Raw genomic sequence first — 24,908 nt, forward strand, 5'->3', positions numbered from 1 at the left:
GCTGAGTGGTCCCGGAGGAACCCAAACTGAGCATCAGTGAGCAGGTTATTGCTAAGCAATTGCTGCTTGATAGCACTGTTGATGACCCCTTCCATTATTTTACTGATGATCGAGAGTAGACTGATGGGGCAGTAATTGGCCGGGTTGGATTTGTCCTGCTTTTTGTGTACAGGACATACTGGACAATTTTTCACTTAGCCGGGTAGATGCCAGTGTTGTAGCTGTACTGGAACAGCTTGGCTAGGGGTGGGGGCATATTGTTGCCGGTACTTCAGTACTTTACCTTGTCAGGCACATAATTACGTACACACCCACAACAATGTGGTTGGCTCTTAACTGCCCTCTGAAGTGGCCTAGCAAACACTCTGTTCTATCAAGCAGCAATGAGCTTGTTTAATAAGAATGAAATCTGATGGATCACCCAGCATCAATGGAGATACCGGACACAACAAAGACACACTCAGCCCAATCAACTCAGCAAAGTCCTTCTGATTAACATCTGGGTGCTTTTGCCAAAATTGGGAATGCTATCCCACAGACTAGTCAAACAACATAGCCATACTTACAGAATGATGCCTTCAAACCATTGTCTCCAAACCACTTCTCCATCAACATCCCTTCCTAGGCCTGTCCCATTGGCAGGCCAGATCCATTGGACTTGGAGTCACATTGGTAAACAGTCAGAAGGAAATTCTCAGCAATGATTCTGGAACTCATGAAGTCTCTTAGCATCAGGTTAAAGATGACCAAGGAAACCTCCTGCTGAGTAACACATGCCACCCTTCCTCAGCTGATGAATCAGTACCCCTCCATGTTCAACATCACTTGGAAGAAGCACTGAGGGTTGCAGCAATACAGAATGTACTCAGGATGGGGAACTTCAATGGCCATCAAGAAAAGTGGTTTGGGAGCACCACTACTGACCAAACTGGTGAAATCCTGAAGGACATTTCTGCCAGACTGAGCTTGCAGAAGATGGTGAGAGGAGCAGCACAAGGAAAAAACTTATTTAAGCTCATTGTCAACAATCTGTTGCAGATGTATCTGTCCATTATGCTACTGGTAGGATCGACCACCACACTTGTGTGGACAAAGTCCTGACTTCAAACTCAGGACACTTCCCCTCATGTTGTGTCGCACTACCATCATGCTACACAGGATAGATTCTGAACAGATTTAGCAGCTCAAAATTAAGCATCCATGAGGTACTTTGGAACATCAGTGGCAGCAACAGAATTGCATTCTGCCACAATTTGTAACTTCATGGCTCAGCAAATCCCTCACTCTCCATTGCCATCAAGATAGGGGATCAACACTGATTCAATGAGAACTGTAGAAGAACATGCCAGAAGCAGCACCAGGCATACCTAAAAATGAGGTGCCAGCCTGGTGATGCTACATCACAGGCCCCCATTCTTATTAAAAAATGGAAGCAGCACACTATAGACACAGCTAAGCAATTCTACAAGTAACAAATCAGCTCAAACTCTGCAGTCCTGCCACATCTAGTCATGAATGGTGATGGACAATTAAACAACTAATCAGAGGGTCTGCATGAACATCACCATGCTCAATGATAAGGGAGTCTGACATATGATTGTAAAAGTCAAGGCTGAAGCTTTAACAGCCACCTTCAGCCAGAGGTGCTGCATGAATGATCTATCTCTGCCTCTTCTTGTGGTCCCCAAAATCACAGCTGCCAGTGTTCAGCTAACTCAATTCACTCCACATGATATCAAGAAATGGTTGAAATGAATACAGCAAAGGCTATGTGTCCTGACAACATCCTAGGTGTAATGCTGAAGACTTGTACTCCAGAACAAGCCATTCCTCTAGTCAAGCTGTCCCAGTACCACTTCAACACTGGCATCTACCCATCATTGTGGAAAATTGCGCTAGTATGTCATGTCCGCAAAATGCAGGACGCATCCAATCTGGCCAATTAATTAGGAGTCTATTCTCAATCGTAGCAAAGTGATGAAAGGTGCTCTTGACAGTGCTAGCATGCTGAACTTACTCACCAATAACCTGCTTATTGTTGGTCAGTTTGGATCCTGCCAACCCTTTTACAGCCTTGGTCCAAACATGGGCAAAAGAGCTAAATTCCAGAGGTGAGATTAGAGTGACTGCCCTTGACAGCAAGGCAGCATTTGAATTGAGTGGGGCCTCAAGCAGCCCCAGTAAAATAGAATTCAATGGGAATCAGGAGGAAAACTATAGTCATGCACAGCATGAAGGAAGATGTTTGTGGTTATTGGAGGCTAATCATCTCAGGTCCAGGATGTCGCTGCAGGGGTTTCTCAGGATAGTGTCCTAGACCCAGCCATCTTCAGTTCACTTGAAGCATTCAAAAGGGAATTTGCCTGTTATTTGAAAAGGAAGGATATGCAGGGCTACAGGGAGAAGGCAGGAGAATGGAACTAGGTGAGTTTATTTGGAAAGCTGGTACAGACTCAATGGGCTAATGGCCTCTTTCTGTGACATACTAATTCTGTGATTCTGTGATTCTGCCTCATTAATGAACTGCCTTCTATCATTAAGACAGAAGTGGGGATGTTCACTGACGATTGCACAGTGTTCAGTTCCTTTCACAACTCTAGATAATGAAGCAGTCCATGCCCACATGTAGCAAGACCTGGACATCATGCAGGCTTGTGCTGATAAGTGGCAAATTACATTTGTGCTACACAAGTGCCAAGAAATGACCATCACCACTAAAAAAGTGTATAATAACCTCCCCTAGACATTTAGCGGCATTGCTATCACTGAATCTCCAATTATCAACATTCTGTGGATTACCATTGACCAGAAGCTGAAATAGACCCACCACATAAATATTGTGGTCACAAGATTAGGTAACAGGCTGGGTATTCTGAGGTGCATGAATTACCTCTTGTCTCCTGAAAGCTTGTTCACCATTAACAAGGCACAAGCCAGGAGTGTGTGAGGATGTCAGGATAAGTGCAGCTTCAACAACACTCTAAAAACTTGACACCATCCAGGACAAGGCCTGCTTAATTGACACCCCATCCACCAGTTTAAATATCCTCTCCCTGCACAACTGCTGTCATGTTGTTGGAATGTGTACCACCTACAAGATGCACTGAGCAAATCACCAAGGCTCCTTCAATAGCACCTTCCTAACCAGTAAACTCTGCTGCCTAAAAGAACAAGGGAAGCAGTTGTGTGGGAATACCACCACCTGCCAATTCCCCTCCAAGTCTGACAGCATCCTGACTTGGGAATACATCCCCATGTCTTCATCATCACAGGATCAAAATCTAGGAAATCCTTACTTCACAACACTGTGGGTGTACCTATATCACAGGGACTGCAGCAGTTCAAAAAGGTGGGCTCACCATCACCTTTTCAGGATTAATCAGGGATGAGCAATAAGTGCTGGCCTTGTCACATCCTATGGCCAAATTTAAAAAAAATCCTGTTCTCTTGCCACAAAGATGAGCAGGAAGGCATTGACATTGTGAATCAGTAGAGGATGATTTGATGTCTGCAGGCATGAAGGGGCACCTTGGTGATTTTGGTGATGAAGCAGATCCAGAATAAATTAAATCAAGGAGGGATTGACTCATCACATCCCACACATCTCAATCCTCTTGCTCATTAAGGAAGAGGGCGTGGATTGAAGTTGCAGAGAAACTCAGTGCCACATCAGTCATACCCAGTATGGCAAGGCAGTGTGGCAAGAAATTCAATAAATTGACCAGAATAGTGAATGTAAGACACTCAGCATACTGTTCTTTCTTACTTGGCCACTGTGAACATCATGCATAAGACTTCAGCAGAACCATCTGATCAACAAGCTCCAGGCAAATATCCACAAGGATGCAGACAAGTCACTACTTTGTAGCATCTAAGATTACTTTCTTTTGACTTTTGTTTTCAGTAGGACAAGCATGCATACAGTGCCTGGGAAAGGTCGAAGTCTGGGTGATTGATGTCTCAAACACCTGCAATCTCACCCCCTATGAGAATAATGTAACAAAGCTGCTGGGCTGCCACACCACTTTGGTTACATTGCATGAAATCAAGTTGGCACTGTTTCCAAACCATATTTGTGCATTAAACATTGTATATTACAAATAGGCATTCCAATTTTGAAGACAGTTTAACTTGTCAGATAACTGAAGTTAACATATTTTTCTCAGGGTTGTATTAATGATTTGTTGAAAGTTCAAAGCGAATTGGACATTTTTTTGCAAAATGTATTGATTTTTAGCAATTTGCTATTAATTTTATGAGAAAAACATTTTGTAAGAAAAGGAAGTATAATTGAATTAAAGTTATGTCGCTCTCTTCTTTGGTTTGCAACCCCCACTGTGACTCTCATTGGATGAATGCCTTCAATATTGGCAGAATTATATGAGGTGCCAAATTCTCTCCCCATCCCCCACCCCACCCCTCCACACAACCCCTACCGCCCCTCCTTTCCACCAGCTAAAAAGTCAGGGGAAGCCCGCTGAAGGAAACACTAGCTGCCCCACAGTCGTTTAACAGCCATCTATAGGCTGAAGATGGGATTTCCATCTTTCAGGAAGCCAATCAGAGGCCAGTGGCTCTCCAGTACTTTGGGATAGAGGCATACGGCATTAAATCAGGATGCACGTAAGTAATTGAGGATCCCGCCAGGTGCCGAGAGGGGTAGGGGCGGGGAGCTGGAGTTTGAGAGTCTAATGGGGGTAGGGCGACCTGTGGGTAGATTAAACCTTGGGGGCATTTCAATGGGTCGAGGGGGCCTTTAAATTGCGACACACAAAGCGCTGCTAGCCCACGCAGCGAAAACTGGTGGACTGGCAGATTGGCGCAGGCCTCTCTTGTCACTGGTTGAATCCCAACAGTGGTGAGATGAGGCCCTTAAGTGGGAATTAATTGCCCACTAAAGGGCCTCAATTGGCCCACTGGTGGGCAGGCCAAACAATGCCACTCCCATAACTGTTATAATTGTGGTGGGGGCAGGGCGGGCAGGTAGGTGGCAAGCAGGCCCTCCGCTGGGTTTAAAGAGGCCCAGGCTCTTAATCCCGGCAAGGAGAATGTAAACTACAGCTCCGTGTGCTGCAATCTGAATGCCCTGTCCTTTCATAGCAATGTTCTCTGTGGATAGGCCAGGACAACAATCTTCTCCAATTGGCATCTTTACATCAAGTTCAAGACCATCCATCATGGCACAGTTTTGCAGGACACAGCATACGTTAACCATCCTCAGTAACCTCTCTCAGGAGTGTTAGAGGACTCCCAGGACTGTCCAAAGATCTGAAGTGACTTTTTGGCATTCAATTGTCTTCTTGATCACCTGCCTCAGGGAAAAATGTACCTAAATAAACCTCTCCTGCAACACTCTCTAAGGGACATGAAAAGGTGTCATGAGCCAGGTCACTATTTGTCCCCCCTTGCACTTAACTCCCATTTCCAATCATGAATGATTATTAGGTTGCGAACAATCTGTGCATTGTGAAGGTTTGCAATATATGGAGATATGTGGCACAACCCAATTTGATGTTAAGAGAGTTAAGAGCATAAAACAGGATAGGGCCATCAAGAGAGACACATTTAACTTTCAACATCTCTAAAATTAGTTCTAAGATGCCAGTCTGCAATGTTAAATGTAGTGCAGACATTGACTCAATAGCTTAGATCATTTGTTGCTGTTTAGTCCACCCCTAAAAATCTTGGGGCATTTTGAGGAGCTGCACTGGACTCGTGTTTCTGCAGGACACTCACAGTTAGTACCAGGTGCAGGAGCAGCTTTGAGAGTGGATATCCATTCGGGCACGAACATTGGTGGATGCACAGGGACAGCTCGTTTACACCCAAAACTCCTCAATCTTTTAGGCTGGGTTTTTGATTTGTGCAAATGTGCTTCAAATCCAAATCAAAAAATATAATGCACATTATTGCACTGCTCTACTTTGCTTACATTGAATTACTCTCTCTCAGTTGGATGTTTGCAACAATCTGACCAACTTCAATCTGTGTACACTCTAAATTAATCTGAAATATATTTTTTCATTTTATCACTAGGAGTTCTTCTTTCAGCCCTACACTCAAGATCATCCTGAGGACAGTACAGATGTAGCAAAAGTTGAGTAGAGGTCATTCCCAGCCATCAAACAGTTGGCAATCAATGACGCAGAAACCAATGTGATGCACTTGCTACTTGGGCAGCAGGCAGGGGACATGTCAACCACACAAGGCAGACATGAACTTAGCAGAGGTGAGTGTGCAGTACAAGAGTGAAATATAGCATAGGTGCAACTTACAGAGCAATTGGGGTACCTAAGGAATTTTTCCACCAAACTGGTAATCGTCCTCTCTCCTCTATATTGCTCAGGGTCAAAGATGTTCAAAACTCTCTTGAATCACCTTAAGGCAGTATCAATGGTGATTGAGGGGATCCCATGCCCTCCCCTTTCAAAAAGGAGACTGAGGTAAAGTCCCCAATTCCAGAACCACTCCTTCTTCACACCACAGAAATATTGCAAACACTCCTTTTTTTTAAACTTAAAGTGCACAGAAAGTTGTGTTGAGTCATAAATCAGACACCATGATTGGATCTGTGGCATACCCAATCACTGCAGCCTGACTCTTCGGCTCGGTGAGCGGAGGTGGGGCCCACTCGCCGAGGCGTAAAATGACGTGCGGTGACGTCGGGCGGGCGTCCCGACATCGCCGCGCCTCATTTAGATTTTCAGTTTGGCAGGCGCAGAGCCGACTCGGCTACACGCCCCGCCGAACTGTCAAAGAGCTATTAAGGCCATTTAAATATCAATTAAACTAATAAACTGAGCTGCCCTTCCTTAAGGTTGGTGGGCACGCGAAGAGCCCAGGCGGCCTTCGCATTTTTCATGGGACCTCAACCACGGGCAGGATGAGGTTTCATGAAGGGTTTATTAATTCAACACATGTTTTCATTAATGTTCATTGACATGTCCCAGCTCATGTGACACTGTCACATGAACGGACATGTCTTAAAATTTTTTCCTTTCTTAACTAAAGTTTTTGGAGCTTAAACTAATCTCCCCGAGGCAGCTCTATGCTTCAGGGAGATTTCTGCGCTCTTTCACACGCATGCGCGAAATAGTGCAGACCCTGACTCAGGGAACCCCCCATCCCCCACCCGCATAAGGCACGCTCAGCACTTTCGGGCGCACGTCACGCTGGGCGGGCCTTAATTGGCCCGCCCACATAAAATGGTGGCGCGGACCCGATCGGGGGCACCGGTCGGGTCTGCGCCTGCCCCCACCCGCCCCCGCACAACCTCCCCAACGGGGGGGAATTTCTCCCCTATGAGCAGTTTGATGCTTATCAGAATTGTTAAGGGTAACAAAGTTCCTTAATCCTTTTGGTTAATATTATTTATTAGTATTTCAGTGTTCCAGGTTAATTCAGTAAGTGTTTTGGAGCAGGAGATTTCATGGAACAATAGATGCATTCAATTATGTATTCCTGAGAGTGGAAGCCTATTGTTTTCTAATGTTCTCTGAAGAATAGAAAGACAGAAAAATAAACGTTTACACATCCTTCCCCTCTATTCCATTTTCTATTAATTCTTATGACTTTTTCTGTCTTTTCTTGAAATAATGGTTGGGGTTTTATGGCCCTGCTGTGGTGGAACCCACCACAGGGGATACAGCAGCCCAGCCAAAAGTCCATTGACCTTTGACAGGATCAGACGATCCCGGCAGAGACCAGGGTCAGAAAACCCCGTCCAATGTCTTTAATATGTCAGCTAATTGATTACACGTTTCAATGAGTGCATCTATTTCATGACCGTTTCTGTAGGAACTGGGGTATGGGTGAGAACCCAGTCAGATCAATGAAATATTGCAAATTGCAATTTAATGTTGTAAAATAAAACTGCACAGTGTGTAATTCATTAAAATTTTAAAAACTAACTTCCTAGAGAGCAATAGTGTTAAAATGTCTCAGAGGTTATTGCTAATATATTTTAGGTTGTATGGATAGTAAACAACTGCAATCGCCACTTGCTCTAGGGTACCTTCTCTTGATATTATTTACTAGTCTGTTACTTAGTCAACTGAAAATTTCCGAGGCTTGCAATCCTTTTGCTCTCTCGTGGTGTTCAATGACCTTTAGAACAAGTTAGCAGTAAAGACTGAAAAACGATCATTGAAAGTTTGGAACTGGCTTGCCTTGTCTACGACCTTTTATTTGGCATTCAGGTTGGAATGTCAGTTTGATGCAATTGATAACATGATATTCTTTTTTGCAATTCATCTAAACTTTAAGGTTCCACGCACATGTCACCAGAATGCTTCAGACATTGTCAGCTTGCCAGCTAGACTGTGGGAAATAAATATTCCAGGATTCCTGACTTTTAGAAGATACCGGGATAATGGAAAATGGAAATGGAAAAGGAGGGTGAATGCAGTAGCCCTGATAATAAAGGTTGGGGCAAAGGCAATATGGAGAAAGTATCTCAGCTCAGAAAATGAAGATATAGGGCGGAATCGTCCCAGATTTGCACTAAGTGCAGTAGCGGGCGTGAAAAAAGTAGCTTTACCCGCCAGACGCAATGCCAGGTTTTTGCGCCGTATTATTTACTCCCCAGCACATCCTGCCTCATTAATAATGCATTCACGGGAAACATGCCGGATCTCTGGTGGGGCAGCCTCTGATTCGCTCACCCTGCCGTCGCCTCAGGCTTTCAGTAATCCAGGCGCCATATTTATACAAGATGTTCGGGCAACAAGGGAAGGTTATACTCAAAATGGGCAACAAGTTCATGTTGCTGTCCTTTCAAGGCATCCCTTACAGTAATATTCACCTGTCCATGAGCATAAACATTCAATAACACCTGTGCACCCAGTCTAACAGGTCGAGCTGGGGTAAAACAAGAAGTTCTGTCCGGAATAGGACAGATCAGGTCCCTGTACTGGTATTCCTGGTGTGTGGTTGTGACACAACATTCCCCCTTTCACATGTGTAAGGAACTCTGCTTCCCGGGTCACCATGATCATGGCTTTCCTGGTCCCAAGTGAACCCGCAGGTTGTTGCCGCATTTTCAATTACATCGTATGGCCAACCAAAGCATCCCCTCTCTGAGCGCACACAGACAATTCCGGGGCTACACAAGTAATCCCGTCCACTTGTGCCATGTACCTAGAGTGCTGGTCATAACGTGACACATGGACCTGACTTTCTACTCCAGTGTTTTTGACTCTAAAATGAGGATTAGATGTCTCCCCTTCCTTTAAGACAGGATAATACAGAACCAACCCTAGCATGCCCAAGCTACTGTTCCCCAGATGGGCATCTCATGTTTCACCGGGTATACCTGCACGAGTCCCCTGATTTTACACATATCGCTGGTAAGTTGATAAGCAGACATAGCCCTGAGATGTTAGTCAGTGACCCAGGGACAATCTCCCTTCCACAATCCCTGGAGGTTTTCATGGCCTGTTCCACCAATCAAGAACTATACTTTGTGCAAGCATCATTTTCTGCAGCAAGCACAGAAGTATTTTTACCCTCTTTCAGAATTTCATTCATGTAATGGGCATGCCTTTCCAATTCCCCCACCACATCTTGCAAATGAACGGTCATAATTTGGTCTTCCTCTAGCTCATCCTGTTTCACATTGTTCATTTCATTCAATAATTTCCTTAACCTATTTCTAACATTTTTGATCTAAACAATCTACAAGTGATGTCCCAGTGTTAAATATGGTTGCCGCGTCATTAATCGAGCTACATCGTACCCGCCCGTGCGTGTGAGATTTAATTTGATTCCCTGAACCCTCATACCAGACTAACACATTCATCCTCATCAAAGGCAATGCCAATACACTCCCAGAATTCCCTCAAAACTTGATGCAGCATTCGATTCTGCAATTCATGTGTTTGATGTTTGCACCATGGGTGTAGTCCCATGTCCGCTAAGTTAACCATTATTGGCACTATCATGGTGCACATCGTGATATAGTACCATTCGTGTGAAATAAGAACCAGATGTCCTTTGGTCCTGGTGTATGTCATATGCAAACATCAATGCACTTATGGCAGTATGGCTGGAGTCTTGCAAGATGCCTCACGGAGGACAATCATCAATCACTGCTTATTGCTTAACCATCTGAGGACTGATCTAAATCCGGAAAGTGGCTCCTCTCCAAAGGCCATCTCTCATGCATGAATAATGTTCAGGGATCATCCTGACAATAAGCCGCCAAGATGACATCATTCTTCAGGACGTTGTGACCTATCACTCTACATCATGGAAGAGAGCCTGTAAGTTAGGTTATCTTTGTGTGCACAGAGTGCTTCAGCAGGACCATCGTCTGATCATTGACAAGCACCCATGACCCAGCCGTTGTCAGGAGCTACCCAAGTTAAGGTCCAGCATTACCTTGGCATCTGGGAGAGGTGTGGCCCAGTCACTCTCGACACAGCATTTCAGGATAACTTAGTACCTTTGTTAATACTAAAAACCACTCAGGAAATGTACAGGAGCTTCGCACTTATCTCATTACAGTCCTCCACGTTTTCATCCTAACAGCGTGTGATATGTATAAGGAAGCCTAAGACACTGCAGGGATTCTGTCAAGCCACGCTAGCCAGACCTTCAGGTGCAAACCAGTATCCTCATATGTAATAGGCCTGCATCATAAGACTCAGCACACACCTCTAACATCACATAGTCGTGGCTGTCTAACAGGCATTTTAAGAGTCTTCCAGTGTAAACTCAGCCCATTGCTCTGCATCATGCAGGTAGAGAGTGGGAACTATCATAGGGGTAATGTATAGCCATAAACATGGTTTTGAGTTAACGCTGCAGACTGGCAGGAAAGGCTAAGGTCCCCGACAGTTACTTAAACTATAACCCACACATAAACCTGTCAGTAATTACATGAAGGCCATTGAAAGTGCACTTGGTTGGAATGACTCCAAGGTGGGGTGGGTTAAAAATCTATAACATCCACAGAGGACAGTGCAGATGCATCAGGATAATAAAAAAAAACTTTCTAAGATCTATATTCATGAGGCCACATGATCCTCTAATGCAAGGCTTACATATGCATTGTCCAATCAGCATGTTCATATAGGAACTGGCTTGGTAAATGTCGCTTCTGTGGACATAAAGATGACTGACTAAGCTGAGATTGAGCAAGACAACATAGACTTGAGGGGCACAATAGGAGATTCTGGAGGAGGAGATACATCTGTTACACTAGGATGACCTCAGAACATTGCATCACATGGAAGAGCTGTTAACTCGCTGAGACTTTGAGGCAGAAAAGCAAAATATATTTACACATGTGCAAAGTATATAGTGACTAAACACCCACACCACCATTGTGCTCTCAGTATTTCTTAATTTTTATTACTCTATTCCTAAGTCTAGATGCATCCCCAACAGCTGCAGCAGGAGTGGAAGCATCCTGCTGACTGCTATGCCCTGTTGTCTGCGATGACCTTGGCATGCTTACTCTGGAGGCACAAGGCCTGGAGGGCCCTGGCCTGCCCAGGGTCTCCTGCTCTGAGTCAAGTGTGCCCTCCTCAGCCTAAGCAGCTGGAGTTGCTGGGGGTCACAGGCAGAGGGGGTTTGGAGCAGCTGGACACCCTTGAAGTACCCTGTGTGGCGGCTTCCGGGGTGTCTGGCTGTCTCTCCTCCTCCCTGTAGGTGCCTGAGGGCCCCTCCCTAATCCCTTGAGGAGAGGGAGCATCTGGAGGGAAATCAAGATGCCCCTTTCCGCACTCGTCCAGCCGCTGATGGATCCCATTCATGGCTGGAGTGATGATGTGCAGGTAAGAGTGCATATCCAGCAGAAACTACTGGACCAGGGTCTACAGTGCAGCCGCCATGCTTCCAGTGATGACCCCAAAGTGCTCACATGCTGGAGCCATGACAACAGGCAGAACATGGTTGGGCTCCTCCATCCTTCATTGTAATCTGCTGACAGCCTCTGACAACCCTGCTTATTGTTCCCCTGCCTGTCTTTGCAGTTTGAACGTCCCCTGAGGGCTGATTCAAGAGGCTCATCATTCGACTCGGACTCAGCAGGGGCCTAGCCTCCAGCAATCCTCCGAATATTGGAGACCTTGGCTGTCACCGCCTCCATCTTTAGTGATCTAGAATGTAGTTCACTGTCTAGCCAATCACTAATTACCTTCTCTCTATTACAACCACCAGAAAGAAAAGAAAAGGTGAGGGACACCTCCAGCCAGCCCATCAGCCCCAGTCCCCAGAGCACCTCGGATGATGATCCTGAAGGAGCATCTGAAGAAGACCTGTCACTGTATTCAACTGTAAACTCCACCAGCTACATCTAGATCTAGAGCTACATGTTGTGAATGAGGCTCTGCTGTTAAGATTGGCAGGAACTCCATGTCTACAATTTGGGAATATTTTTTGACTATCTTCATGCTCACCAGCACTCTCTCCATAAGTATCGAGACCTGTGAGTCTGCTAGCTACTGTATGGATAAGGAAAACTGAAATTCAATCATAGAATTATGGAATTGTGGAACTTTACAACGCTGAATAAGATCTGTTGAGAATATAGGCTGCATTTTACAGGAGTGGGGGTGGGGGTGGGGGCATATTCACACCCCAACCAGCGTAAATAACAGGAGGAGCCCACTCCTGTTTGACCAGCTCACCCTGCAGCCATTAAATGGCCATTGGGCCATTAATTGGCTTGCGGGCAGCCTTCCGTTCCATCTCGGGAGGAAGTCCCGCCTCAGAGAGCTGCCTGTCACTCAGATGGCCTGTAAATCTCTGGTTCCAACAGCGCTCCCAGCAGGACGGGTGTTTCGCTGGGACCAGTCTGCAGGCCCTGGTGAGGGTGTTGAGGGACCAAGGTGGACATGGCAGGGGATGAGGGGAAACAATGGCTCTCTGAAAGCGTTATCTGCTGAATTTCATTTCCCTGTCCAGTTCCCATACATTTTTTTCTAATTTTTCAAATATTTATCCACTTTACGTTTAACAACTGGTGTGAATTCTCTTCAGCCATTGTTGACTGTTGGGCACTCCATATCTTATGAACCCTTTACACCAACACATTTCTCTAATTTGAGTATTGCTGAAAAAAGAGGCTTACTTTGAAGCTTTTCATCTTTTTGTCAGGACAGGCAGAAGCATGTCAAGTTTCAAAAGAAGCAACAATTCATACTGCATGAGAAAAGGGTGTTGATTTGTTGGCAAGTCAACTCTGATTGGTCGAGGTGTTGCCATGGGGAATGCACCGGGGAACTATTGTCCCCCATGGCTTTGTTTAATTTGAAACAAGGCACTGTGCTGCACATGATCCATTTGCCTGCAGGTGTCAGGTCCCTGCGTATGAATATTTGTGGCTTCCAGCAAGCATAAGTGAGCCATATTGCAAACCTTACTGATAATCTTACGTTGTTTTTTAGCATAATTCTTAGCACACTCAGGATTGTTCAGCAAGTGCTATCCAATCACGGAATCACATCTAATGTTATACATTATGTTCTGAATTTTGCATGCATGGGCTGGTTGAGTGTGGCAGTAATCTTCCCTTTGCGAACAGCCGAAGGCACATGTGTTTGCTACAATGTGCCCAGTCATTGGGATGTACAGCCTACCCACCTGGCATCACACCAGCACTGAAATTCATAGACTGCATTGCTCATTTGTATGTTAGGCAAAGCATCTTTTTGGCTTGACGGCATCATTCTGTTAGTGGAAAATACTGCTCATGTTGCTCCTGCATAGTAGCATCATGAAGCAGCTAGCTTCACATTTTTGAGATACCTTACCCTTCCAGGGTAATTTGAGGTACACTAGACACTTTTCTCTAATTTTCCCTTCATTCGTTTGGTGATAATGTTAATTTACCAATCAAGCAGTCATAGTTTTGATCTTGAGCAATCTTTCAAAGCCCGAAGTAAATTTAGTCACCTCTATGAGATTTCTTATTCATCTTCTGTGTGTTCAAGTGGAAATAGCCCCTGTTTATTTGTGTCTCTCTTCATAACTGAAACTTTGTACCCTTGGTAGCATCTCAGTAAATCTCTTCTGCAGCCTCTCCCTATCTTGACATCCTTTTCAAAGTAAGGCATATCTCCTGTTCTTTATTCTGTTCCAATGCTATTTAAAATATATAGAATAAGATTTTTTCTTCTTTCTCCTCTGTGCCCCATATATATATATATAAATATAAAAAATGCCAATCATACTAAATGTTGGTTGAATGAATTCTGGTCAACTAAACTACTGTGATAAGTATGGTTGTTATTGTACATTAATTATGATGTTAGGAAATAGAGACAGTTTAAGTAAGTTATATTGGTATTTGTAAGTGTTAGGAATGAGATTTAGCTTTAAAATTTAAGTTTGATTTGTATTCCTGTGTCTATGTATATAGAAAGGTCAAATGGAGCTTTAGCTTCACTTTAAAAGGCTGCTTGCATTTCTAATGAGGTTTTTTACGACTGTTACAGTTAAGTTAAACAAACAAGGGTAAAAGAGTTCAAGTGTTGCCTAGCAACAGGGGGCCAAAGAGGCAGGTCCCTCCCACAGACACACACAAGAAGAGAAACAGCAGTTTTGATTTGGAAGCTTTGGAGCTCAATGTTTTTTTTTTAAAGTTGCTGCCAGGAGAGACTGGAGAAAATGGGACAGATAACCAGGCCCAAGCTAAGGAAAATCCCCAAAATCCAGGGGAGTGGAAGAGGGGAAATTCCAAAGAAAAGCTCCTAGGCAAAGGAAGGGCTGGAACCTAGAAAAGGTCCTGTGAAGTGAAGTTAAGAGTGAGGGTCAAAGAGAAATGCTCCAAACTTCAGAATTAAAGACACAAATGCTTCAGAAAGTGAGAACAATTTGTAATAGGCAAGAAAGCCCAAAGAGATGGCTGAAGGTCTGTAGCTCTTTGCTATGGGTATGTGAAACAGTGGTGTACTGTTGACGGCTGAGTCGGAGAGAGAGAATATGTGGAAGGCAGCTTGAATGCATGTGGTGACCTAAGGAAGAGGTACATTGGAAGGAGAGTTTGAAAGCCTGGAGATGAACCATTGCAGAAGGCGTCTGAGAGAAATTATGGGTTAGGGAGATGATTCCAAAGTGAGTTCATGGAGAATAGAGATTGGAAACTGGCTGGGGAAAGACAGAGTTCAATGAGACTAGTTGGCCCACGGTGTGACAGGTACCTGGGAGGTAGTTGAGGAGAGATCCATAGCATCTGGTCACTTGGTTTCAGAGTGTGGTGTGTCTAACCACAGGTTACCAAAAGTTTATATGGGTTGTGTATTTACTGTGGACATTAAAGTATAAGATAACTTTTGCAACTTGTGTTATCTTTACAAATCTGTATATATATGCAAAGGTATAGTTCTGGATGAAGGAGTGTTGTAATATAGTTCATCTTTCCTTGTTGAATAAATGTTTTATTTTTTTATTAAAAGTTTATCAGCTGACTCCGGTGACTCTGTTCAGTAGCCACCCTCCACATATCTAAACAAACAAATAGAAGTTTGGATCTATCAACCTGGGTTCCACCCTGGGATCAAGCTTGTCCAGCGGTAACCTCAGCTGGGGATCGTAACAAAGAGTAGGTACAGACAAAGTTCAGCATGTTAGCGTTAACATTTGGTTGTTGCATCACTAAAAATGTTATAGACGGTGGTGAAGGGAGGTTCGGGAAATACAGGGTGCAACTTTTGAAAACAAGTCAATCCCATCATTCTCCATGATTATTGACACAACAACACTGTGCTGGCAAACTGATGTTTCTGACAGCAGAAGAACAGGGCATCTAATTAGAATAAACCTGCAATGAAAAGAATTTGACAGGCTCAACTTCATATTTGGCAGTTTTGACTATTATCAGCACACATTGTCATAATGAATGGTGTCGTTCTATAAGCAGATGCAAATATTTAGCTTCCTCAGCAAATATTTTTATTGTGCTCAAAGCACATGCTTCAAAACTCTTAGATCTTTTGTGCATTTCTTTCATTTTTGTATGTTGTATAATGGAAAATACAATTTGTTCTTATTTCTTTAGATGAACAGTTTGTATCCTCATTTTCCAGCTTATAAAAGCAGCAAGCCATTGTAACGCCAGGAAGGTTCCACTTGTAAAACATCAAAAAAAGAAAGATTTGCACCTATCTTTCAGAAATACCCCAAGGTGATTCACATACAATGGATTAGCTAAAATTCATGGGCTTAATTTTTAACTCCAGTGTGGGCATGCAGCAAAGTGAGTGGTATGCCATCTGAGAGTGTCAACAGGCAGCCTTGGCTGATTTTAATGGCCAGGCCTCTTTTGCATGGTACAGGAAACAGCAGGCAATTTCAGGGAGCAGAGGACTTGTCCCTAGATCCCACACAGGGGGGAGAATTTTCCCCGTGTCAGGCGGGCCGAGCAGGAGCGGGCACAGGCCCAATTGCCACCCGTGATCGGGTCCGTGCTACCATTTTATGTGGGCGGGCCAATTAAGGCCCACCCAGTGTATTTTTCGACTCCCGAGGATAGCGGGAGTGGGCGTGTGGTGTCGGGAGTGCACTGACCGCCTGGTCCAATGGCGACCCTGCGGCCTGTTTAAATGAAGCGCTGGCAGCCTTTGCAAGTCTGCTCACCATAGCCGATAGAAGAGCTCACTGGTGAACAGGCAAGTCCGGAGGATAGGCCAGCGGAGCAGACAAGGCCGGAGTGTAGGGCAGCGGGGCAGGCCAGGCTGGAGTGTAGGGCAGTGGGGCAGGCCAGGCCGGAGGGTAGGGCAGCGGGGCAGGCCAGGCAGGAGGGTAGGGCAGCGGAGCAGGCCAGGCCGGGGTGTAGGGCAGTGGGGCAGGCCAGGCAGGAGGGTAGGGCAGTGGAGCAGGCCAGGCCGGAGGGTAGGGCAGCGGGGCAGTGTGCCCCTCAGTTTTCAGATGAGTGCCTAGCTGCCCTCCTGGAGGAGGTGGCAGCACGGCTGAAGGACCTGCTTCTGAGGAACGGGAGGCAGAGGCCTCCCCACCTGACCAGACGTGCATGGGAGGAGGTGGCTGAGAGTGTGAGCTCCAATGATGTGGTGCGATGCACATGGGTCCAGTGCCGCAAAAGATTCAATGACCTCCTGCGCTCGGGAAGGGTGAGTACCATGTTGGCTGAGGTCACGTAATGCAGCCGTCAGCCTTTCCTCACAAAGCACCACCCTGACTGCCCCCCAACACCCCCCCCCCACCCCCCCACCCCACCCCACCCCCAGCAACTCTGAGTGCAGTTACATTATTGAATCCTTCACGGCATGTTTCCCTCGCTGGGTGGGCCAGCAGATATTGCCCATGCCTAGATGAATCTGAGAGGGTTGTGCTGAGGTGGGTTCTGCACCCGCAGCATGTGGGACACTGTTACCCAGAGTATAGAATCGGGGGGAAACTCAAGGGTCTGCACCTAGGTGCAGTGCTGGAACTAGGAAGCATGTCAAAGTCAGGGTGCTAACATGCTGGGAGGAGAGCTTCCAGGTGGTGGGGTACCAATCCATCTGCTGGTCTTTGCGCTCCACATGCTTGTGCCTTCTTGCTTTGCAAAGTTACACCTTGTGGTGCCACATGTGATGGAGGCAGCATTTGGGCAAGGGTTGGGGGGTCAGCCCTGGCTTCTTTGTGTGAGTGTGTGGCAGCTGCGGGGTAACAAAGCACTGGAGCCCTGCAGTGTCTCACTCTGGTTGGGTTGGCAGGGATGTGATGTGACTCCAGGTACAGGCTGGGCTAATCAATGCTCTTCTCTCCTTTTCAGGAGAAGACTGCACACAATTCCACCGAGTGGACGTGGACTGGCGGAGGCCAGGCCCAGTTGGCCATCTTGACTCCTTTTGAACAGCAGGCCATGGATCTGGAGAGGCGCCAAGAGGCCAGATCCACTGGTGGTGGTGAGGCTGGGGTGCCATGGGGAGTTATGTTTGCCGAGCACTGAGGTCAGCATGTGTGTCCCAGCAGCCACGGCATTGCTGAATGCTCATAATTGAAGTTTGCAACATGGGTTGACCATTGATTATGGAAGGATGAGTGCATATTGATCTGGGGGACAGGGATGCAAATTGACATTGTCTCCACTTTAACTCATCAAATGTCCTTGTTCTTCCTTTCAGCATCATGGAGCAGGGCCAGGAGGAGGAGGCACAGGGATCCCTCTCACACCTGAGGGCCCAGAACATATCAACTCACCAGTGTCACACCATCCCTGCCTGGCAGGCACCAGCACAGATACTAGCACCTCGAGGGGAATTAGATCTTCTGCTAATGCTAGGGGCACAGCGCTGAGGACACTTTGCATTTGCTTGAGGTGCAGGTGGAGACAGAAAGTGCCCAGGGCTCCAGCAGTCAGAGGACTGCTGGGGACCTGGCACATGCTTGGTCGGTGGCTGATGATGTGCCTCTGGAGTCGTCCGTGAGGCAGCAAATGCTGGAAATGCAGCAGGGTGTGCAGGAGGATCTGGCGGAGATACTTGAGGCAATGCTTGGCATGGTTCCCATGCTGGATGAGTCCACATGGATCATCACCGATGCAATGAACCTCATGGCCGAGTGCCATGCTTCTTCCATGGAGAGAGTAGCGACTCTCGTGGAGAGGCTCCTCCAGAAGACCAATCAGGGCCTCCTGGGGCTCAGACCTGCAAGTCCTCACAGTGGCATTTATTTCAGCTGGTCAGTGCCAGTGTGGGAGATGGTTTGGGCACCAAGTGTCCCAACTCAGTGCCAATCCATCTACGGTGAGCAGGGAGGTCCAAAGCGACCTCACGTTGGCACAGAAGCTGCCTGTCGTCTCTGCAGGCTCCTCTCAGGGTGCTCTGGATGAAAGCAGCATCTCCTCCACCCCTCTGCCAGAGATCATGGCATCTGATGAGGCTGCAGCCACTGGGGGGATGCCAGCTGTGGAACTGGCTGCTCCCTCTCAGGCAGGGCCAGCAAAGGCTCCACGGGCCAGAGGACGTCCACCAAGGTCATCATGGCCAACAGGACAGCACAGTGAGCAGGCTATCTCAGATGCCAGTGCCAGCGAGGGGACAGCACCTAGACGTAGTACCCGTAAGCGTAAATTTAAGGCACATTAGGCACACCACGGGTTTCTCACTGCTGCTTTTATGTTGCCCCACTATTAGATCATTAAGGCTTGGTATGATGTGTAACACTTTTTTTTGGTTTCTGAACTTCATTTTGTTATTGCATTAAATTTTGATATTTAAGCATGGCTTGGCTTAGGGTGATTCTTTACTTATGCAGGTGGATGGGAACCCATGATGTTATGAGTGAGTTGTTTGACATTGAGCTTTATTGACAAGGGCACCAACCCTCAATAATCTCCGCACACTTCCAATTATGGCCTTTTGTGATTACATTTTTTCATAGCCCCATCATTGAATGGCTATGCCTTCAGATGCCTAGGCCCTAAGGTCTGATGTTCCTCCTAAACCTCTCTGCCTCTATTTTGGCCTTTAAGACACTCCATAAGGCTTACCTCTCTAACCACAATTCCTGTCTCAAGACCTCTTTATGTGGCTTGGTGTTAATTTTTTGGTAAAGTTCCTATGAATGTTTCTATGGGATGTTTTGCTACAATAAACATTCTCAATAAATTCCTACTCCTCCTGGCTCATAAGGAAGCTAAAAAAAAATCACTGTGCTGCTTCTTGGTTGGCCCCCAATCTCAGCAGATTTGGCCTGCAAGGGAAGTCACAGTGGCCCTTGCTTAGGCCATGGGTTAAAATTGCAGATCAGGCCCCAGTTATAGCATTGGGGCCTACTATCCAGAAGGGAAAAAAACAGATTAAAACTGGAAAATAAAATATAGGTCCAAATTGGTCTTGTATACCTTAAAATGGAACACCAGTAAAACTGGGAAATAAGAGTGCTGGTCCAAACTTTTTTTTGTTTCCTACTGGGATGCATATTCTGAGATATCTCCGCCAGTTTGGTGCAGGTGACCTTGCTGCTGCTGATTTAAGAATATAGTCTGTCAGATTGAGGCCATGTATGGTTTAGTCACTCACTCCATTTTAAAATCAAGGCCCATCTGTCATATAGTCATCATAACCTATGTCTTCTACCTCATTTACACATTAATGTGAGTTATGATGAATGTTGTATTAGTTTACAAACATGATTGCTCTATTTGTTATAAACCATAAATTTCACAAACACACTGTACAAAGATTTTCTTGCCATGCAATTTAGAGCCATAATATCACTGGAGTTGTTTCTGTCATAATGAGAATCCCACAATGCAAAGCAGTCATTGCTTTACTTCGAAAATGATTTGAAATGAAAAAGTGTGTGCAGTATCCTGAATGTCTTGTTATATTTATGATAATTTTTTTTGCTACCATTACAAAGACAAATCTCAAGAAACTGTGAGTGATGGATATGGGAAGGCAACAATTAAATTTAATGTGGGTCTCAGGTTATTATTTAATCATTTTAGAGAAATCGGAAAAGGGCTGTAAATAATTTGTACAACTAGTACATAAACTTTAATGTACTGGGAGAATGACTACCTCAAAGGAGATTGTGTAAGCAGATGGTGTTGACAGCTCATTCTTTCCTTTTCTGACTACTTATTTTTATAAAATCTATCTCTTCCAACAAATTACCCACAATTTACACTATCATAAAATCTCTACCAGAGCTTTGATTTTGTGCAGATGGTAATGATGAGATTATCAGTATTTACCATTATTAAGGAGTAAATCTGACAGCAGCTTCTGCTGGCTGCATGAATGCAGTTAAAAGTGAAAATCTAGAAGTTGCTTTCAGGGATATCCTGCTCAATTGGAAGGTGGTCTTTAACATGGAAACAGCACTCAAAGGCATGCAATGGCTTGAACTTAGATGCTTACCACTATAAACATAGAAACATAGCAAATAGAAGTAGGAGTAGGTCATTTGCCCCTTCGAGCCTGCTCTGCCATTCAATATGATCATGGCTGATCCTTTATTTCAACACCATACTCCCGCTCTCTCCACATAACCCTTAAGGACTTTAGAGTCTAGAAATCTATCCATTTCCTTCTTAAATATATTCAGTGACTTGGCTCCCACAGCCTTCTGTGGCAGAGACTTCCCCAGATTCACCACCTTCTGAGTGAAGAAGTTTCTCCTCATCTCGGTCATAAGTGGCCTACCCCGTATCTTGAGATTTTGCCCCCTTGTTCTAGACCCCTCAGCCAGAGGAAACATCATCCCTGCATCCAGCCTGTTCATCCCTGTCAGAATTTTATACGTTTCAATGAGATGCCCTTTCATTCTTCTAAACTCTCGTGAATACAGGCCTAGTTGTCCCAATCTCTCCTCATACAACAATCCTGCCACCCCAGGAATCAGTCTGGTGAATCTTTGCTGCACTCCCTCAATGGCAAGTATATCCTTTCTTAGGAAAGGAGGCCAAAGCTGCACACAGTACTCCAGGTGTGGTCTCACCATGGCCTTGTATAGCTGCAGTAAGACATATTTGCTCCTGTACTCAAGTCTTCTTCCAATGAGGGCCAACGTACCATTTTCCTTCTTAACTGCTTGCTGCACCATCATTGCTTGCTTTCAGTGATTGGTTTACAAGGGCACCCAGGTCCCTTTGTACATCAACATTTCCCAATCAATCACCATTTAAATAATACTCTGCCACTCTACTTTTCCTACCAAAGTGGATAATTTCACACTTATCCACATTATACTGCACCTGCCAAATATTTGCTTCCTCACCCAACTTGTCTAAGTTGCCTTGAAGCCTCTTAACATCCTCCCCACCACTAACATTCCCACCTAGTTTTGCGTCATCAGCAAACTTGGAAATATTACATTTGGTTCCGTCATCCAAATCATTGACATATATTGTGAATAGCTGGGGCCCAAGCACTGATCCCTGTGGTACCCCACTAGTCACCACCTGCTATTCCGAAAAAGACCCATTTATTCCTAACCTCTGTTTCCTCTCTGCTAACCAATTCTTAATCCATGCCAATATATTACCCTCAATCCTATGCATTTTAATTTCACACACTAACCTCTTATGTGGGACTTTATCAAAAACTTTCTGAAAATCCAAATACACCACATCCACTGGTTCTCCCTTATCTATTCTGCTCGTTTAATCCTCAAAAGTACCAGTAGGCCATAGTTTTAGGCTAAGGGGTGGTAGATTTAAATCAGAGATGAGGAGGAATTACTTTTCTTAAAGAATCGTGAATCTATGGAAATCACTACCTCAGAGTGCAGTGGATGCCAGGACGCTGAATAAATTTAAGAAGGAGATAGACAAATTTATAATTAGTAATGGGTTGAAAGGCTATGGGGAGAGGGCGGGAAATTGGAGCTGAGGCCGAAATGAGAATAGCCATGATCGTATTGAATAGCGGGACAGGCTCGAGGGGCTGCATTGCGTACTCCTGTCCCATGTTCTTATGTTCTTATGTTCTTATGTTTGTAAAGCATGATTTCCCTTTCATAAATCCATGTTGACTTTGTCTAATCCTGTTGATATTTTCTAAGTGTCCTGTTATCATATCTTTTATAATTGACTCTAGCATTTCCCCTACCACTAATGTTAGGCTAACATCCTAATTCTCTGTTTTTTCCCTCTCTCCTTTTTTAAATAATGGGGTTGCATTTGCCACCCTCCCATCTGCTGGGACTGTTCCAGGATCTACAGAATTGTGGAAGATGACAACCAACACATCCACCATTTCCATGACCACCTCCTCTAGTACTCTGGGATGTAAATTATAAGACTTTGGGGATTTATCAGCTTTCAGTCCCATTAATTTCTCCAGCACTGTTTTTTAAGCAATACTAATTTCCTTCAATTCCTCCTTCTCACTACACCCTCGATTCCCTAATATTTCTGGGAAGTTATTTGTGTCTTCCTCCTTGAAGACAGAACTAAAGTAAATGTTTAATTGCTCTGCCATTTTCTTGTTCTCTATTATAAATTGTCCCATTTTAGACTGTAAGGGACCTACATTAGTCTTCACCAAATTGAACTCTTTATCATTGCTCATTCCGTAATGCTTGTCTTCGATGTGCCTTTGCCTGTACTAATGTACAAGTGCTACCTCAGTGGTTCTAGCATGACTGGTGGAGAATTGATGAGAGAGACTGAAGGCTGCCTTGGAGGATGGCCTCAAGTAGCTCTGGGCCTAGAAGTCCTAGATTAAGACTCCAACATCTCAACATCGGCAACAACAGCCTGGGCTGACTGGCTGACAACACTGTCATCCTGACAATAACCAGAAGGTTCATGTGCCATGGAGCCACTGTCACTTCATGTGACATTGAAATACTAGTAGTGATCCATTTCGACCTCCTGAGGACTCTACCATCATGGATGCCAGTGTTCAACCAATTCAATTCACTTCATGTGATATCAAGAGATGGCTGAAGATGCAGCAAAAATTATGGGCCCTAACAACATCCCTGCTGCAGTACTGAAGACTTGCGTTCCGGAACTAGCCGCATCCTTAGCCAAGCTGTTGCAGTACAGCTATGGCACAGGCATCTACACAACAATGTGGGAATTTGCCCAGGTATGCCCTGTCTATAAAAAAGCAGGACAAATCCAATTTGGTCTGCTTTGCTTTGGGCAGCACTCACAGTCATCAGAGCCACGCTTTGCAGACAGCAACACAACACTTTTAAAGGGGCTCGCAGGCAGGTCTCTACCGACTAGACCAGCCATAAGGCCTGGCTGGCTTTTCAATGGCTGCAGGACTAGGGATTGCTTGGGGAAGGGGGAGAAGTGGCTTCAGGCAAGGGAAGAGGCTGCAGGGTGAGGGCTTGTACTGGGGAAACTGGGTTTCCCAGAGCATGTGTGGAGGCACATGTTGATCTGTGCAAGTGGCCTCAAGATGGTGAGGGCTGAGGAGGGAGTCTTCAGAGGAGATGAGGCCAGATGGAGATGTGACGGTGTGTGGGAGAGAGTGAGTGGTGATGTCCCTTGAGTTGGCAGTGAGTGAGGTTTCCGTGAACATGTGATGGGCTTGAGTGTGCGAGTTTAGAGTGATGACATTGTCGCCTTACCCTGGCAGCACAGATGAGATCATTCATCCTCTATCTGCACTGGATGGCCAACCTCTTCTGTGCAGCATTGGCACTGATCACCACTGCCATTGCCTATCAAGCCAGAGTGGTAATGTTCCTGCCCCTCCTACGGCCAGAGTGGGGATGAAGGACATCACAGCGGGCCTGCACGGCATCCAAAAGGTGCTCAAGGGACGTGTCACTAAACCTGGGGGCTGCAGTCTTCTTGCCTTTTGGGGCCATGTCTTTTTTAGAGCAGTCCTGGGCTGGAAGCACTGAGATGCGCACAGGGCTGCACTTTAAATGTGGTGCCTGGCGTAATGAAGCAGCGAGGTGACAGCATGGTGGGCAAATCAGAGCCCGTCCACCATCGAAACTGCGTGTTTCCTGGGAATGCATGATTAATGAGATGGGATTGGGGCGAAATGGCATGAGAAGCCGCCACTGCGGCCAGCAAGTAAAACATTCTTTTTGCCGCCCGCTACAGCACTTAGTGCAAATCTGGAACAATTCCGTCCTGTATTCAGAAGCCTTCACATTTTGTAGTAACCAGGGTAAGGGATAATGAGGATTAATTGGCCAGAGGGTAAAAACAGACACTAAATGTGTGTTTTGCTTTTAAGACTAGCCTGTTTTGAAAGTCTGGATTTAGCCTGCAATTTTAGTTTTAATTGCTGATTACTATAACTTCAATGTGCCTGGTTGTGCTAAAATAGGCACCGATTTTTGTAAATGTGGCACTGGAGGTGCTGAGTGGCCTTAGAAGTGGTTAAGACAGGCTCCTCAAATCCCTGCTCTGACTGCTGAGATACCCAAGGTTGACATCCTCTGTGCTGGAGAACACTTTGGTACAGACCTGTGTGACCTTCTAAAGCCAAGGCTAAGGCATCTATCATCCTACTTAAGATGACAGGCAT

Source organism: Cetorhinus maximus, chromosome 7 (assembly GCF_964194155.1).
Source record: "Cetorhinus maximus chromosome 7, sCetMax3.hap1.1, whole genome shotgun sequence".
NCBI lineage: Eukaryota > Metazoa > Chordata > Chondrichthyes > Lamniformes > Cetorhinidae > Cetorhinus > Cetorhinus maximus.